Source organism: Chrysemys picta, chromosome 14 (assembly GCF_011386835.1).
Source record: "Chrysemys picta bellii isolate R12L10 chromosome 14, ASM1138683v2, whole genome shotgun sequence".
Classification (NCBI taxonomy): domain Eukaryota; kingdom Metazoa; phylum Chordata; order Testudines; family Emydidae; genus Chrysemys; species Chrysemys picta.
In genome coordinates, this window is record NC_088804.1 from 2,640,402 (window position 1) to 2,657,963 (window position 17,562).

At 58.6% G+C, this 17,562-nt stretch overlaps 1 protein-coding gene across 4 annotated transcripts in view; it reads right to left on the reverse strand.

Moving 5' to 3' along the window:
- The window catches only part of RIPOR1 (RHO family interacting cell polarization regulator 1), a 113,807-nt gene that overhangs the window by 81,093 nt on the left and 15,152 nt on the right, over positions 1-17,562 (reverse strand). For 3 of the 4 annotated variants that reach the window (XM_065567797.1, XM_065567794.1, XM_065567798.1), the window contains exon 1: positions 11,933-12,085. The exons of the other annotated variant lie outside the window; for it this stretch is intronic. The gene's annotated coding sequence lies outside the window, so the exon portion shown is untranslated. Of the gene's footprint in view, positions 1-11,932; positions 12,086-17,562 lie in introns of those variants that run through there. 4 annotated transcript variants of the gene reach the window in all.

Consider the following 17,562-nt stretch of genomic DNA (forward strand, 5'->3'; position numbering starts at 1 on the left):
GCTGGGGCGGTCACGCTACAGCTCCAGGCAGCAGCCAGCACTTAGCCTGACACAGGCCCATCTCACAATCCTGTGGTGACCCTGGGGGACAGGCTGGCTGATCGAACAGGGCTCTGTCAGCTCCAGCCCCAGCCCCAAGGACCCTGCTCTAAAGTTCAGCAGGGAATTGCCACGGCCAGCTTTTGAACAGGCAAGAACTGGCTATGCTGGGTACTGAGCCAAGCTCCTGCTCCATGCTCTGGGGAGACCTGGGCTTGGGCCCCAGTTCCCATGGCTGTCACAGGCCGGCAGAGCTGTGGATGCACGGGGGTGCGGGAAGCACATCTCCAACCATCATTGAAGAAGCAGAGCTCACTGGCATGGTTGCACCGACTCCTCCCAGCTCAGAGGTCTGCAAAGCTCCCCCACTCTCGCACCTGGCCTAGATTTTGCAGGATTGCCCTAGTTTGAAATGGGCTGAGCCTGTCCCAGCCCCTGTGGACCGTCCCAGCGTTCGGAGGAGAGGCAGCGAAGGTCTGATGCAAGAACACTAATCACACTTTATGTTCAGGGTTTGCAGAATTGCAATGAAGTAAGCAGAGCAACGAAGCGGAACACCGAACAATGCGGTGTGCTGAAGCCCTGCTCCTGCTAGTCTCACCGGAGCAGTATCCCCAAACACGAGCCACTGCCGCACCCAGGCGAAGGGACTGCTCCGAGGTCACACAGGGAGTCTGTGACCAAGCCAAGAAGAGAACCTGCAAGTCCCAGCTCCTAGCCCCTCTACACACTGCATATCACGGCCTCCCGAATACGCAGAATAAGCCATTCTGGCCTAGAAGATGCAGCTGGATCACCAAGAACCTCAGCAGTGTAGAGAAGGAAGAGAACAGGCCCCCTTAGCATGATCACTAGGGAATTAAACTGAAACAGACACACCAAAGCAGAAGCACACAGAGATGCCACAAAACACACTCAAACAACCCCCATCTGCAAACACTTGGAAGGTGGTAAGGTGACAGGGAACAGCCAGCATGGATTTGTGAAGAACAAATCATGTCAAACCAATCTGATAGCTTTCTTTGATAGGATAACGAGCCTTGTGGATAAGGGTGAAGCTGTGGATGTGGTATACCTAGACTTTAGTAAGGCATTTGATACGGTCTCGCATGATATTCTTATCGATAAACTAGGCAAATACAATTTAGATGGGGCTACTATAAGGTGGGTGCATAACTGGCTGGATAACTGTACTCAGAGAGTTGTTATTAATGGTTCCCAATCCTGCTGGAAAGGCGTAACGAGTGGGGTACTGCAGGGGTCTGTTTTGGGACCGGCGCTGTTCAATATCTTCATCAACGACTTAGATATTGGCATAGAAAGTACGCTTATTAAGTTTGCGGATGATACCAAACTGGGAGGGATTGCAACTGCTTTGGAGGACAGGGTCATAATTCAAAATGATCTGGACAAATTGGAGAAATGGGCTGAGGTAAACAGGATGAAGTTTAACAAAGACAAATGCAAAGTGCTCCACTTAGGAAGGAAAAATCAGTTTCACACATACAGAATGGGAAGAGACTGTCTAGGAAGGAGTACGACAGAAAGGGATCTAGGGGTTATAGTGGACCACAAGCTAAATATGAGTCAACAGTGTGATGCTGTTGCAAAAAAAGCAAACATGATTCTGGGATGTATTAACAGGTGTGTTGTGAGCAAGACACGAGAAGTCATTCTTCTGCTCTACTCTGCTCTGGTTAGGCCTCAGCTGGAGTATTGTGTCCAGTTCTGGGCACCGCATTTTAAAAAAGATGTGGAGAAATTGGAAAGGGTCCAGAGAAGAGCAACAAGAATGATTAAAGGTCTTGAGAACATGACCTATGAAGGAAGGCTGAAAGAATTGGGTTTGTTTAGTTTGGAAAAGAGAAGACTGAGAGGGGACATGATAGCAGTTTTCAGGTATTTAAAAGGGTGTCATAAGGAGGAGGGAGAAAACTTGTTCACCATAGCCTCTAAGGATAGAACCAGAAGCAATGGGTTTAAACTGCAGCAAGGGAGGTCTAGGTTGGACATTAGGAAAAAGTTCCTAACTGTCAGGGTGGTTAAACACTGGAATAAATTGCCTAGGGAGGTTGTGGAATCTCCATCTCTGGAGATATTTAAGAGTAGGTTAGATAAATGTCTATCAGGGATGGTCTAGACGGTATTTGGTCCTGCCATGCGGGCAGGGGACTGGACTCGATGACCTCTCGAGGTCCCTTCCAGTCCTAGAATCTATGAATCTATGAAACGCCAACAGTTCTCCACCGAAAAGTGCTGCTTCGATGGCCCGGAGCTGCTCCGCAGGAAGGTGTCTCCGGGGTCGACATACTGGTGGAAAGGTGCCTGGTTGTCCTCCCTCCTGCCTGCTGGCTCCTCACCGATCTCCCGGTTCCCAAGCTCCCAGCAGGCCTGGCAGAGCCAGGATGAAATCGGCTCCTCACAGCTCAACGCTCCCACCAGGAGGAACATTTTGGTGCCTTGGAAACGGCCTCCCAGGTCTGGGAAACTTTGGAGGTCTGTGATTTTCACCCTGTGACGAACTGGGACTGTTCTTAATGTGGTCTGTGAATGCCGAGAAGGGAGTGTGGCTAGGATGGTCTGCATTGGGGGATGAGAGACTGGCAGAGGGAGAATACCTGAGCATGTAACATGAGAACCCAGGAAGGGGCTAGAGGCCAGGTGACACCTTTGCCCTGGAAACGGAACAAAGGGAGGGAGTTTCAGAGCTGGCTGGTGGAATGGCTGGGAGGCAGACAGGACTCTGACCTCCCAGGGGGCTATGGTGCCCTGAGACCCCAAGATGTATCTAATTGGGGGGGGGTCCTGTTGTCTGTGCCTGCAAGACCTATCTTGGACTGTGTTTCTGTCATCTAAATAAATTTTCTGCTTTACTGGCTGGCTGAGAGTCATGGTGAATTGCAGGAAGCCAGGGGTGCAGGGCCTGGTGTCCCTCCACACTCCGTGACACACCCCAATTCGGGACAATCCTCCCCAAAAAACTTCAACATCTTCTGCAGACCTGGGAGCCCACCTGCCACCAGCACTAAGCATCGACAGTGTGGAGGCAGTTCCCCGCCCGCCACTGCCCCGGGGAGGCAATCCCCCACTCCGACCCCTCTCCGCGCCCAGGGAGCCTCACCAGGAAGGGGCATGCACTTTCGCCAGGTAAACATTAACTCCGCAAAGGTCCCTGCTCAGCACTGTCTGGGCTCCAAGCTCCCTGGAGCCCTCTCCACTCAAGATCCCCACATCAAATAGGGAAAACCCTTCCAAACGAAGGGAGGTTTGGTTCGCCTGCCAGCATCTCCGCAGCAAATCCTCAGCGTGCTCACTCGAGGGGAGGGGGAATAAATTCTCCATGCAATAGCATTTCCCATTTAGCTTGAGGGCTGGCACCCGATGGCACTAAGGGGTTAACGCTGACAGGCCAGAACGCGACATGCTGTGTGCATGCCAGGATCTAAGCCCTGAGTGGCGCTGCCCAGCAGACCCTGCTGTGGAGCAGAGGAAGTCACAGAGCCCTGTTAGGAAGCTAACGATGAAATTCAATGCACCCCTCTTCCCCGGAGACACACCATGTGCCCCCTACTGGTGCAGTGACCAGCCCCCAGAGACACACGGCCCACACCTTTATAACAGGCCTTTGTCTGGCTTTAGGAGGGTGCCTAGACGTGAACAGAGGTGCACCTGCTCCACCGCCCTGAATCCGGCCCTAGCCCAGGGGCTGCGCTGCAGGATCTCCGCTGCCACTGAAGAGCAAGGGCCGCCCGCAGCCCCACTTCGTGGGGTGAAGCGAGCGCAGCAGAGGCAGAGCCCTCTCCCCAAGCGCCACCTGCGTCTTCCTGGAGAGGCTCAGTAATTGCCCGTCAGTGACAGCACACAAAAGCTGCCAGCCATCAGCTGCGTCTGCTCTGCCAGGAGCGACGGCAAAGGCCGCTCGTGGCCCCCAGGCCACCCCTCAGACAGCCGGCTGATGGCTGCTTGTGGCCACACCGAGCCAGTCTCTGGGGGCGCCCGAGGCTAGAACCATTTTGCTCATTCCTTCCGCTCTCTTTGGAGAGACGCACGCGGCCCTGGCTCGGGGCCTTCCCTCTCCACGTCACCCCTTGGACGAGCCGAGCTCACAGCGCTCCCTGCCAGCGGCTGCAGCAGAACAGCAAGTGCAGGCGGCCAGCAGAGCTCCTGCCCCCAGGCCAGCCCGGGGCGGCGGGGCCAGGCACACTCCCGGCAAGTTCAACAAGCTGCCCTTCAAGTGGGAGCTGGGAGGGCAGCGACCACGCGGGGAGGCCTCCAGCTCCCAGAGCCCCTGGGAGTCCTGCACTAAGCCCCCCCCGTTCAACACCGACCTACCCCCGACAAGGAGCAAGTAGTGAATGAGTCTTTCCCCTCACCCCCCCCCAGCTCTGCTCCTCCCCACCCCTCCCCCTGCTCACAGCTGCTTTTCATTTACAGGGCGACTCAGCAGGGCGAAGACTCATCCCTGGTCAGCCTGCCAAAGGCACCGCTGTCCTCACGTGGCCTGCAGGGTCCACCAGCCCCTCCCCTGGGCCAGTGCAGAGCCAGGAGAGCGAATCCAGCTCGGCCCGGCCCAGCTATCGTGCCTGGTTCAAACCCTCTGGTGCGGTTTCAATGCGGGTTGGCAGCTCGCGCCTGCAGCAGGAGCCCAGAAAAGGGAAGGGAGAGTGTTTTGCTGCCACAGAACAGCTTCCCCTGCCCGGGAACTCAGTGCGGAGGGGCCCGAGGTACAGCCCTGCGCCGGAGGGACCCCACCCCCAGCTCTGCAGCTGGGGCCTCTGCCGAGCCCATCACAAGGGGCAAAGTGCACGGATGGGCCCTGTGCTCAACACCTGCAACGGGCACGCAGGGCCGCCAGCACACACAGGGCCGTGCGGACAAACCAACAGGCAGGATCCCGCCCTACGGAGCTGAACCTGGACAGACAACAGTGCAAACAAACGGAGACCTGAGTGGGAAAAGGAGCTGGAGGGCAGGACAGTCAGCAACTGCCAGTTCATTCCACATGGCCCAACAGCCACCGGGGGGCCTGGCCCTGGTCACTATCCAAGGGGGTGAGATTCCAGGCTACAACCCTCAGACGTCCAGTCCCCACCTCCAGCACGACTCCGATCTCAGCAAAGCCCAGGCACGTTCCCAGCAGAGCCCCAGCACCACCAGCTGTCACCGCCGCACCCTCAGCCTGGGGCCATGGGCAGCTGAGCTGTCCCCAGCCGTTCAGTCCCAGCCCCACACTGGCTCCCCCCCAGTGACGAGCCAGCCCTGCTCCATGCTCTGCAGGCCCATCAGGGAGTCAGGGCTAACTGCAGACGGTGCGTCCCTGGCAGAGGTTTCTAACCCATGCCAGTCACCTCCACTTGCCGGTGCTTCCTGACAGTTCCAAGGAGAGACTCAGACACTGCCCCACACACACTAAGACAGACAACGCCCACGCGCTACTCAATTCACATTACTGGCCAGAAACCAACCCAAAGCAATGTAAACCCAGCCTTGTCCATTGGGCCCCAAGTGTGCCAGGGAGTTGTATGCATCACTCGGGCTGCGACACCTAGAGGAGAGCCGAGGATGGAGGTGGAGCTAAACCCAACCATCAGTGTGAGTGATGGTGCAAGGGCTGGGCTAGCAGAACTCGAGTCAGCAGACCCTAGGTTTGCTAACCTAGGGCTCCAGCATCTACACTGCATTGTGCGTCCAAGTCCAGCCCCCATTTCCCAGACTTCCTAGCGCCGCTCGGGTCCTCTGCTCATGGTGCAGTGTGGGGAAACTCAACTGTCCAGAGGTCACAGAGAGTTGGCCCGTGGGATTTTGGGATACTATTGGCAGATTCCCAGCACACGAGTCCAGTGGGGCTGAGTCCACACTGCAAAGCAACAGGGCTTGAACCCTGGGTCCCAGCTTGCCAGAGGCTCAGACCCTGCACCCTGTGGGGCGCTAGGGCCCTGGGTCAGCACGACGACACGTTTGTAGACAGAGCTGGAGTTCAAACCTGGCCTTACCCTTCAGTGCAGATACACCTAGGTCCAGCCACACTAGGAAACTGGCCTGGGGCTGATAAGGATGGTTGCCAACAGGCCCTTCCGAGGTGCTGTTGAAAACCATTCAACCACTTGGCGTGGGCAGGACAAACCCATGCTCGGCACTGGTCCCAGAGCCGGGCCTGTCTCGGCAAGTCCCCAGCCCACATTTTGCCCCACCCCAGCCCTTTGCAACACCACTTCAGGGGGCTGCTGCCAACAATCACTGACAGCAACGTGCCAGGTTCTAGCGTAGGCAGGGCCTAGGAGAGAGGGTGAGACAAGCCCAGCAGACCCAGGTTCCCAGCCACCTCACTTCACAAGCTGAGAAACAACTCCCAGGCTGAGCTCTGCTCCTCTGGGCCTCCAGGCCCTGGGGCAAATCCACGTGCAGCAGCTTCCAAGCCTGCACCAAAGGGGGCAGAAACACTGCGAGTCAGTCAGACACTGGACTTCCACCCTCGCCTGGCAGGGACAAGCCCCAGGGCTGCACAGTCAGACAGAGCCATGCTTCTAGGCCAGGCCTGGCCCACCCTCCGCTCCCACTTCTCCTTTCTGTGTTTACAATCCAACAGGGAAAGGGCCTGTCAGCACCCAAGGCAGCTTAGAGCAGCCCCAGACTTTTATAGCTGCCACAGGCGCTGGGCACTAACCCCCCAACGGACAGAACGTGTCCAGGAGACTGCTCTGCAACGGGAATCCGGGGCAGGCAGGGGCTGAACTGGACGGAGCCGGAAGACTGAAAACATAGGAAGATTGGATTCAGGCTACAGAACGGGCTGTGTACTGTGGTAGCGCCAAGGAGCCCAGTCCCGGACCCCGTTGTGGTAGGCCAGGGGTGGGCAAACTACAGCCCACGGGCCGTGTCCAGCCCGTCAGACCTTTTAATCTGGCCCTCGAGCTCCCGCCGGGGAACAGAGTCGGGGGCTTGTCCCACTCCGGTGCTCCAGCCGGGGAGCGGGGTCGGGGGTTTGCCCCGCTCTATGTTTGCCGTGGCTCCGTGCGGCTCCTGGAAGCAGAGGCATGTCCCCTCTCTGGCTCCTACATGTAGGGGCAGCCAGGGTGCTCCTCACGCTGCCCCCGCCCCAAGCGCTGGCTCCGCAGCTCCCATTTGTCCAGGAACTGAAGCCAATGGGAGCTGCAGGGGCAGCACCTGCAGACAGGGCAGGGCAGTGCGCAGAGCCGCCTGGACAGCGCCGCACCTCCACATAGGAGCCGGAGGGGGGACAAGCCACTGCTTTCAGGAGCTGCTTGAGATAAGCACCGCCCGGAGCCTTCACCTCTCACCACCTTCTGTGCCCCAAACCCCTGCCCCAGCTCTGATCCCCCTCCCACTCTCCGAACCTCTCAGTCCCAGCCCGGAGCACCCTCCTGCACCCCAAAGCCTTCATTCTCGGCCTAGAGCCCGCACCCCCAGCCGGAGCCCTCACCACCACCCTCCGCACCCCAATGCCAGCCTGGATTCCCCTCCCACACCCTGAAACCCTCATTTCCGGCCCCACCCTGGAACCCACAGCCCCAGCCCAGAGCCTGAATCCCCTCCCACACCCCAACCCTCTGTCTCAGCCTGGAGCACCCTCCCGAACTCTGAACTCCTCTGCTCCAGCCCCAGCCCGGAGCCCCCTCCCGCACCCATAACACCTCATTTCTGGCCCCACCCCCGAGCCCTCACCCCTGTTCCCAATTCTGTGAGCATTGATGGCCCACCATACAATTTCCATACCCAGATGTCGCCCTTGGGCCAGAATGTTTGCCCACCCGTGCTAGGCGCTGTATCGACCCAGAACAAAGCTGTCCCTGCTCCCAACATGAGAGATGGGCCATTTGGGGGGCGGAAGGAGTGCAGTAGTACCCTGCAGGTTATTCTATGAACCCCATACTCTGCCCTTCCTCCAGCCATCTTCCTCCTCTCCCATCACAGAAAGCATGTCTCGGGCCAGGAATTCGGGGCATTTTCCAGCCAGCGCTGCAGCTGTCCGCATGCAAGTTCCCCAGGGCAGCGCGAGCTCTCAGTATCAGACCCGCTCCCCTCCCAGCACAGTAGGAAATGTCTCACATGCAACCCGGAGCAATCATTCCAAAAGTATTCATGACTAACGAGATTCCTGCAGCCCTAAGGCGCTGTCAGACACCGAGCTGGGGAGCAGAGTTCATCAGTGAGAGGGTGACCAGTGCACTGCGTGGCCCAGGGGGAGTCAAAGCCTTGAAGGCAAGACTGTCTTCGGCTGCCTCTCGCTCCCCCACCCCCAAATCCATTTAACGCTGCAGCTCTGGGGGTGCCGCTGCATGCGCAGCTTGCGGGCCCAAGCCTATGCTCCCCCCACAAGACAGGTAAGTGGAGCCGGGCAGCTGGCATCAGGCTGCTGCACTGGGTGGACTAAAAGCATCCATGCTTAACACTGTGAGAATCCCCTTGCCTTGTCCTCACTGCTCCCAGACGCTGGCTACATTCAGACAGCTCAGCCCACAATGGCTCCTGGGGACCATTGCCAAGACAGGGCTAACCGCGCCGAACCTGAGCAGCGCGGCAGTTCAGTAGGCCATACCATCCTTTGTGGGCCAAATCCTTATCCCAGCACCTGGCCCCCAAGGCTGGACCGGCCCCCGAGCAGACGCAAGGCAGCGGAGTCCCGTGACCCCTTTACGAGAGGAGGACAAGCACAGGATGATCCGAGTAGCCACAAACCCTCCACTCCACGTCCTGCAAGTGCTGCCAGGCAGGGATCCCCTGGGGGGCTGAGCTGCATGGGGGCGTGCACCCCACCCCACTGGCAAGCAGATCCGTTTCTCCCCCAGGTGACCCACACTACTGTGCCACGGAGTAAGCACTGCTCGGCTTGCTGGGCACCTGAGCCTGTTTTCCCCAAGCCCAGGAGCGCGTGTGAAAGTGCTCTTCGCAGCAGTATTTAGAATTCAAGCAGGAAAAATGCTCTTAAGTGGATTAGGAAAATGCAAAAGGACAAACATGCAAGCAAGCTGCAGAGCGACAGGAAGCAGCTCTAATCACCTCCTGTCCCTTCTGGATGGCAGGGGCCCAAAGCGGGATCACCCAGCAGCCACAGAGACCCCAGAAGGAAGTCACGTGCCTGGGGACACGTCATGGAATGACAGAGTTTGTGAAAGCTCCCAACGAGGCTGGGCAGAGGGTGAACCCAGCTACCCCAGAGCATGCTGAAGCCCAGGGCTCAGTCCTCAGAAGCCCCCCGGGAAGGCCCCACTCCAGGACCAGCAGCGACAGGCGCCCGACCCAGGGAGACAGGCGCCCGACCCAGGGAGACAGGCGCCCGACCCAGGGAGACAGGCGCCCGACCCAGGGAGACAGGCGCCCGACCCAGGGAGACAGGCGCCCGACCCAGGGAGACAGGCGCCCGACCCAGGGAGACAGGCGCGCCAGCTGCTCCACCAGAAGCTGAGTATTCCATGGTGGAAGGAGAATTCGGGCCCCTCCCCCTGGCTCTGGCATGCTGCAGTTGCCTGGATGGGTTAGGTTACACTGTGTCCCGCACTCTCCTCTCTTCTCATGGCTGGGCTCCTCTGCGTGGCTGAGAGAAACATGGATCAGGCTGAGCCAAGGTCTGACAATAGCCTTCCAGCCTCCCAGACAGGGGCAGAGGGGAAGGGTTAGGAAGGGAGACACACACCCTGCATTGGCCTGAGACAATACCCTGCAGGGACTGTTCTTGCCCTGCCTCCCAGGGAACAGCCAGCCGCGCTCAACGGGCCTTTCCCGTCCCTGTCCTCTGAGGACATGGCGTCGGAGGGGGCACTGGCTTTCTCCAGGAGGACTTGGACAAGGCCAGCTGACAAAGCTGCCACCTGTGACGCCTCAAAGCAAACCAGCCCCAGCAGCCTGACGCCCAGCCCCCCAGCCCCCAGGGAGGAGACAGGTAGCACTCAAAGGCTCCCCACACCTGGGCCTGCCTCGGCATGGGGCGAGACGAGCTCTTGAGGTTCCTTCCAGCCTGACCTTTCTCTGACTGCTGCGATTCTGTGACTGGCTGCCCGGCCTTCCACCCCGAGCATGCAGCCGCTTCCAACACAGGCTGAGGGGGAGAGTAGATGAGGTAGGCCCTAAATGGCAAATGGGTGAAAACTCTTCGGCTTTCGAACTTTAATAGCCAGAGCCCCTACGTTGGATGCCCTCTGCAAGTGCCCTCCTGCGGGTCAATGAGAAGTAATGCCTGCCAAGGACCTAGTTGCCAGAGGACACAAAAGCAAAACGCCTTCAAAGCGATCACTAATCGGTTCAGAGGCTGCCCAGAAACACGCAGCCTGCAGCACCAAATTCCCCTCATAACTTACAAAGCTTCTATTTATACAACCAAGAGGAAGGAAGGAAAAGAGAACCCAACGCGTTATCTTGTCTGGCCTGGACAAGTGCCATCTAGTTTAAGGAAGAGTCACCCATTGGTCCCCGAACGGGAGGCGAGGGCCCAGATCCTGTGCCCGCCTGCACCACGGTACAACTGGAGCCCTTAACTAAGGAATACACTTAAAAGTAACAAGGAGTCCGGTGGCACCTTAAAGACTAACAGATTTATTTGGGCATAAGCTTTCGTGGGTAAAAACCTCACTTCTTCAGATGCAAAAGTGCACTTCTTCAGTGAGGTTTTTACCCACGAAAGCTTATGCCCAAATAAATCTGTTAGTCTTTAAGGTGCCACCAGACTCCTTGTTGTTTTTGTAGATACAGACTAACACGGCTACCCCCGGATACTTGACACTTAAAAGTGAGCTGCAAAGGAAAACCCCCATACGTTCCCCCCCACACACACACTTTGATTTTTGTCTGGCAGGTTCTCGCATCTTGATTTTTGTCCTTATAAATATCAGTGTCAAGGCTGGTCTTTCCTTTTTCACTGGAAAACTCAAATGCGACCTGGGAGTTCACGTAGCCCTTTAACAAAGAGGCTGGGACACTGCCTCCTTAGCAAGGAGAGCTTGGGTCACAGGTTTTCAAGGAGTCGGAATAAATATCACTTTCCATTTCACTTAATTGGGTTCTGCTTCCACAGAAACCCTGATGTCCTAAATCTCCCAGCTCTCCAGTCAGCCACAGCGTCTTCCACGAGAGATAGATAGAGATAGAGATATCACACACCCCTTTCATTTGGAAAACACCAAACGCCCCTTTGGAGCTCTCTGTAATCATCATAAAATGGGGGAAAGGAGCACAGGCCTGATTGCTTTCTCTGTGCCGGGCACCTTTCAAGAGGGTTCTCACAGTAGCTGCTTTCGGCTCTCAGGGGCCATGAAAATGCTTCTTGGTATTTTAAAAACGAGGCTCCCCTCCGCTGATCCTGCTGGCACACACAGGCTCAGAGAACTCAGGGGCACAGCCCCAAAACCACCCCATCACTGCAATACTTTTACCGTCAAACCAAACCTATCCACTGCACACTCTCCTCCCTGGCTGGACTCCTGTGTGCCATGCCTTAGCTACCAGCAAACGACTAAACAGGCCCGGGATCAAAAACAACCCACGGACTGGGGGGGGGGAAGGGGGGCCGCGGCAAGGAGCCGAAACGTTTCATCTGTAAATGACACCCTACAGCCGAGGAAACTCGCCCAGCCCCAGCACCCACACGGGTCGCTAGCCGGACACAGGGTCCGGCCGGCAGCGAGGCAATGGAAGCCAGCTGGCACCTGGGGACTCCTTGCCAAAGGAGGTGACAATTACTCGGCAATGACATGGAAAATGACGAGTGCTCAGTGTCCCCCGGGCCCGTGCGCCCCGCTCCAACGAGGGCTGCGGGGGAGGGTGGAGAGGGGGCTGCGCAGCGGCCGGGGGAGCAGTGCCCGGCGCCCCCCCACCCAGCCCGACCTGCGGAGCCCGGCCCGGCAGCGGGGCCGCCCCCTCCCCGGCCCGGCCCGGCACTTACATGGCTGCAGCAGCCGCTCGCTCCGCTCCCCGCTGCTCCGCTCCGCGCCGCCTGCCCCCCACACAGCGCAGCGGCGGCCCGGACCCAGCAGCCGCCGCCTCCTCCAGCCTCTGGGCGGGGCCCGCGGCTGCGAGTCCCTCCCCCGGCCCGGCCCACGCGGGGCCGCACACGCAGCCCCTCACCCTGCCCGGGGGCTCTGATCTCCCTTCCCATCCCCTGGGCGAAAGGGGCGCAGCGAGCCCAGCCCAGGCCCCGTGGGGGGCTGGGACGTGGCGTGTCCTGGGGTAGGGCTCAGCCCCCGATGCCTGCACAGGATCCGTGGGGCTGCGGCGCGTCCGTGGGGCAGGGGTCACTCAGACCCTGATGTCTGTACAGGCTCCTCGGGGACATGGTGTGTCCGGCGGGCAGGGCTCAGCTCCCCACTCCCAGCGCCTGCACAAGACCCTTGGGACACGGCGCCCACGGGGTTCGAGTTACCACTGTATCAAACCCATCTGCCCCATTACTGTGCTTAAACTGGCCTGGGCCCAGGGCCCGGTGGGTGACTTGCCCTCCCTTATCACTGCATAACACCTAGCGTGCAGAGCCTGGGGGCAGGCGCACCAGTGCTAACCCCCCGACCCCCAACATGGGCCTGGAGTGGGGGGTGGGTAACGGAGTGAGGCAGACACCCTAGACCTGGGGTCTAAGTGGGATCTGATCTGAATACAGCTGGTGGATCTGATGAGACCCAAACTACCACAGTGCAGCCAGTCCAACCCCACTCCCACCCCAGCCAGGCCTGCAAACCTGTGACTGGCAAGGGCCAGAGCCAAGAGTGAGTTATGGGGGATAAATATACCTCCTCTCTGCTCCAGCCGCTATTTATAGAACCGGCCTCAAAGGGTTCGCTTTGTTGTTATTACATCCACTGCTCTCTGATTTCCATGTTCCATCAGCCCTGCAGGCTCCCCGCCCCAAGCAGCCTGAAAGGCCAGTGCCCTGTCTGTATATTTCATTTTGATTGACAGGAGATGTCAAACTATCACGAGGACGGAGACAGCCGTGTGTGTGCAGCTCTACAGATCCGACCCATAGACTCAGGGCTCTGCTCTCCGGGCCAAGTACCTGCACGCAGTGGGCAGCGCAGGCAAGAGAAGATGCCCCTGCCTTGCCAGGAAGGCTGGTTGCATGGCAGAGCTAACACAGCCCGACAGAAGAGGTGGGCAGGGCCAGGGATGAGACCTTACCAAGCAGCTGGGCACACCGGAGAGAGAAATGATTCAGAGTGCTCCCACGCCCCTTCCAGTGGAAGCCACGCCCTCTATGAATGGCTCCCTGTGTCAGGCCCCTGACTTAACTTCCCTGGACAGGACACCCAGGCAGCCCTGCATCAGGGGTTCTAGCCCAAGGCCCGTCAGAAGCTCGCCCTGGCTCAGGGACGGAGAGCGGTGCCTCCCACAGCCAGAGAGGAGCAGTGGAGGAGGAGCAGCGATGGACGGGGTTGCTGGTTTGTGAAGCAGAATGGAAACTGGGACTCACTCGGGGCAAGTCTACACTACAAAATTAAATCAATCTAAGTTAGGTCGACGTAGAGCGACCACAGGCATTACTGCAGTGGTTCAGGTCCACACGACGCCCCATCTGTGGGTGGTGTGCGTCCTCACCAGGAGTGCTTCCACCAATTTAACTGGGTAGGCACTGACAGCGGGAGCCCACCGCCCTGGGGCTGACAGCCTGAGCTGTCACCCAGGCGTGGGACTCATAGCTCTGGCTGTCAGTCCTGAGGTCAGGGGGCTCCAGCTGGGAGCCCCGCGTAGGGCCGACAGCCAGCAGGCGCTGTAAGTAACCTAACTACCCCGACCTGAGCACTACACCTCTCGCGGAGGTGGAATTATGAGCTCGGTGGAGCAACGTTGTAGTGGAGACACTGACAGAATTTCCTTACATCGACCTAACTCTGTAGTGTAGACCAGGCCTCAGTCTCCCCCGCCCAGAAATCCTACCCCCAAAACGCCATCAGGTGTAAGTGCAAGGAGCCACTCCCCACCCCTTCCTTCACTGCCGACTTACTGTCAGGAACGGAACAAACCCAGAGCACCTGCTCTCCCAGAGCCCTGGGATTTGTAGCAATGGCCCTACAATGGAACTCGTCGGGTCGCTGTGAATGCCGCTTGCCGGCAGAGATATTTGCTGATCAGAACAGGAGCTAGATACAGTAACGACAAAGTGCCTGTTCTCCGCCCAACATGAGGGCTCCTGAGTGGGAAGGGACAAGTACTGCGAGGGAGGCTTCAGTGCAGCATTGCTTCCAATACCAACATCCATCTTGACTGCACCTTGCATCCCTAAGCACTTTGCAAGCTGTCTGCGTACATCAGCACTGAAATGCAGCCACCTCTGGGGCGGAAAGACACTGCACCCAACACAGCAGGGGGAGAGAAAGAGGAACTTGCCCAGGGGCCCTGAGGCAAACCCCTATTTGGACAGAAAGTGCTGGGAGGTTTGTAATGGCTGTGCCAAGCAGATGTTAATCTTGCTGTTTAAAGGGTCTTAAACTGCCTCCACTCAGTGGCCTCCCTTGGGGCTGGATGGTGCTGCCCCAGTGATCGCCCTCCCAGTCCTTCCTGCCTCCTCTCTTGCATGCAATGTAGCCACAGTGGATGAAGAGCTCTGTGGGCTCGAAGCCTGTCTCTCTCTCCAACAGAAGTTAGTCCAATAAACGACGTTACCTCACCTGCTGGGTCCTCCTCTCTTGGTCGCTGGGCTACGGTGCAGCACACCGTACGGGGCCCTGGGTTAGACCCTTAGGGCTGCAGCTGGCGCCATTGCATAAGGAGAGAGGCAGCGCATGGGGCCCTGGGCCTCACAGCAGAAGGGAGATGTTGGGAAATGAGCTGGGAAGAGAGTGATCAGCGCCCTGGCCCATTCTCAGGAAACAGGGACAAAATGATGAGAGACTGAGCCCACACTCTGTGCCACGCGCTGCCCCATCAGTTCCCAGACAAGCCCACTGTCGGGTTCAAGGATTGTCCCAAAGGTGACAGGTGGCTGTGTAGGGACTAGGGCCCAGATCCGCAAAGACGTGTAGGCGCCTAACTCCCCCTGACAGCAATAGAGCTGTGAGGATCTGGGACGAAGCTCAGCAGCTTCCGAGCAGAGGGGTGTGACAGTCAGTCGGATTCACGCTCACTCACCATCCGGGAAAGCACCACACTGGCCCCAGCGGGAGCACAGAAGCAACCTCTGTGCCACCATGATGCTCCAAGGGCGACCAAAAGCCAGACAGCATCTGTGCCCCCCGCAGTGCCAGCGCACTGGCCGGAGTCTCTCTAGTGCGCTGGATACGGCTCCTTCAGAGCTAAGCAACGGGGCACAAGTATTCACCTGGAGCCCATGGCTGTGCCTCGTTTCCAGGGCTCCCGCTCCCGAAGACTGGTCCTCAGTGTGCAGCCATCACCAATCTCTCTAGCTCCCTCTCGCGCTGGCACCGATTCAGAGCCAGGGTGCAACCCTATCGGATTGTTTCCATGGGAACTCCCAGGGGCCAGTGGGACCTGCAGGCGGGAAAGAACAGGGGCTTTGCTTGCCCAGAGCCAGATCCTGCGTCCAAAGGAGACGCTGTCAGCGCCCTTCACCCCTGGGTGTGCCGGGGCCCCCGGGAGTGCTCCGGACTGAGTCGTTGGGTGGCAAGCCCGTTACTCTCTGGCATAGCAGCATGGCCAAGGCCTCTCCTATGGATTTCTGGATAGCCCCTCATCAGGAGAATGCTGGAGCTGCCAGGCACTGAAGGGGTTACACTTTGCCCCAGGAGGCAGGATTGGTTGATGTATCAGAGGCCAGGCAGGAGTCCCAGAGCCTCCCACTCCCAAGAGGGTTAACACCCACAGGGGAAAGGGCTGGTCCGGGCCGCAGGGGCATGGCCACAGGTGGGCCCAAATCGGTGCCTCAGGCAGAAGCCAATGTCCGAATGGCTGTGGATGAGGAAGAGCAGGTGGCTCTTGGCCCATGTGTGGAACGCCATGGCCTCTGCCCAGCGCTACAAACTTCTCCTGGCTGCCCACCCGCCCCTGCCCTGGCTCAAATCATGCCTGCCCATGGGGCTTCAGTGATCGCCCCCCTTTCCCTCCCCCAGCTCCCTGCACACAGGTCCCGTCTCTGCACCCAGCTACCCCGTTACACTCCTGACCCTGGCATTCAAATACACGATGCAATAATACTTAACACGCAATATCAATTATTTCCTGTCACATTGGACCTTTGGGCATTGCTTATCCATCATAAGTTGGGGCCCAGCCAAATTTCCACTCCTAGCTCTGCCGCGGCCATGTAATATTTCCACTCTGGCATCTGCCTATCCCACCCTGCCTGCTGGCCGTGGTCGGCCAGCAGCCCCCAGACAGCAGGCAGGGGAAGGGCGGGTGATAAAGCACGGAAAGGAGAACTCAAGGTGGAAGGAAACAGGGCTCCCTGCTATTACTCACTGGGCCCAGGGCAGCTGTAGCCATGGCCTCATTCCCTCCACTCACCCTGCCAAGGTCCCGTTCTGACTGGTTCACAGACTGGGGTCCTGCCCTCATCCCTCTTCAGAGAGACTCTGGGCCTGAACTCACTAGGGTCCATGGTCATGAGCCCCCAGGGGCCCCTAACCCCCAGGAGCCCAACCATGTGGCAGCCCCATTCCGTGCAGCATCCTCCTTGCACTACCACCCAGCCAAGTCGCACCACGCGCCTACAAGCAGGAACTGATTGAGCCTTGGCAGACAGGCCACTTGGCAGCGAGGCCAATACAGGCAGGAGGTGAAATGATGTGGCTGAGGCCACATGGTCACAAGTCAGGAGCCGCACTGCACTGGCCCCGGTGTTAACCCCACAGTCTGACTCGCCAGTGACTGTCAGGGAGGAGCGTGAGCAGCACCAACCGCAGGCGTGCAGCAGCGCCCGACAGGGTGTGCACCCCCTCACACGCCTCCAGCACGAGCGCGCGGTCTGTCGGACTCCGCCCCAGCCCCACTCCCCAGCACGTGCTGCAGCTTTCAGGAGCCCACGCTGTGCGCACACGGATAATTATCATTCCCTCCTGCTAGGGCGTGCGGCGGGATGAGTCACGCGCTCCTCCTGAGTCGCTGCCTGTGCGATCCAGCCCGTGTCCAGGGGAAGACACAGGCAGCCACACAAGTCAGGCAGCTTCTTCCTGCTGTGGGGCAATTGTAATAGTTACAGATGCAAAGTGACAACCAATCTCGTTCCTTTTTCACCTCTCCCAGAACTGTTGGCAGAAGCACACGGGGGTCAGAGCTGGAGCCGCCCAGTCAGGAAGCTTTCTCTGCCTCCAATCCCTTTTGGCAGGGCTCTGACCAAACGGAAGCAAGAATCCAGATAATCCAGCTCTGTAGGCAGGGCGTGCGGGGCTCTTCCTGCCCTTGACTAGCATATTCCTCTGCTCAGCGGGAGCAGGCCCGGACCTAGGAAGCTGTAGACCAGTTCATCTAAAGCCGCGGTGCCTGAGCCTGGGGAGCCAGAATTTACCAATGGACATTGCCAAAGAGTCACAGTAATACGTCAGCAGCCCCCCTTCAGCTCCCCCCACTGCTCCCAGCACCTCCCGCCCACCAGCAGCCCCCCCTCAGCTCCCTCCTCCCCCACTGCTC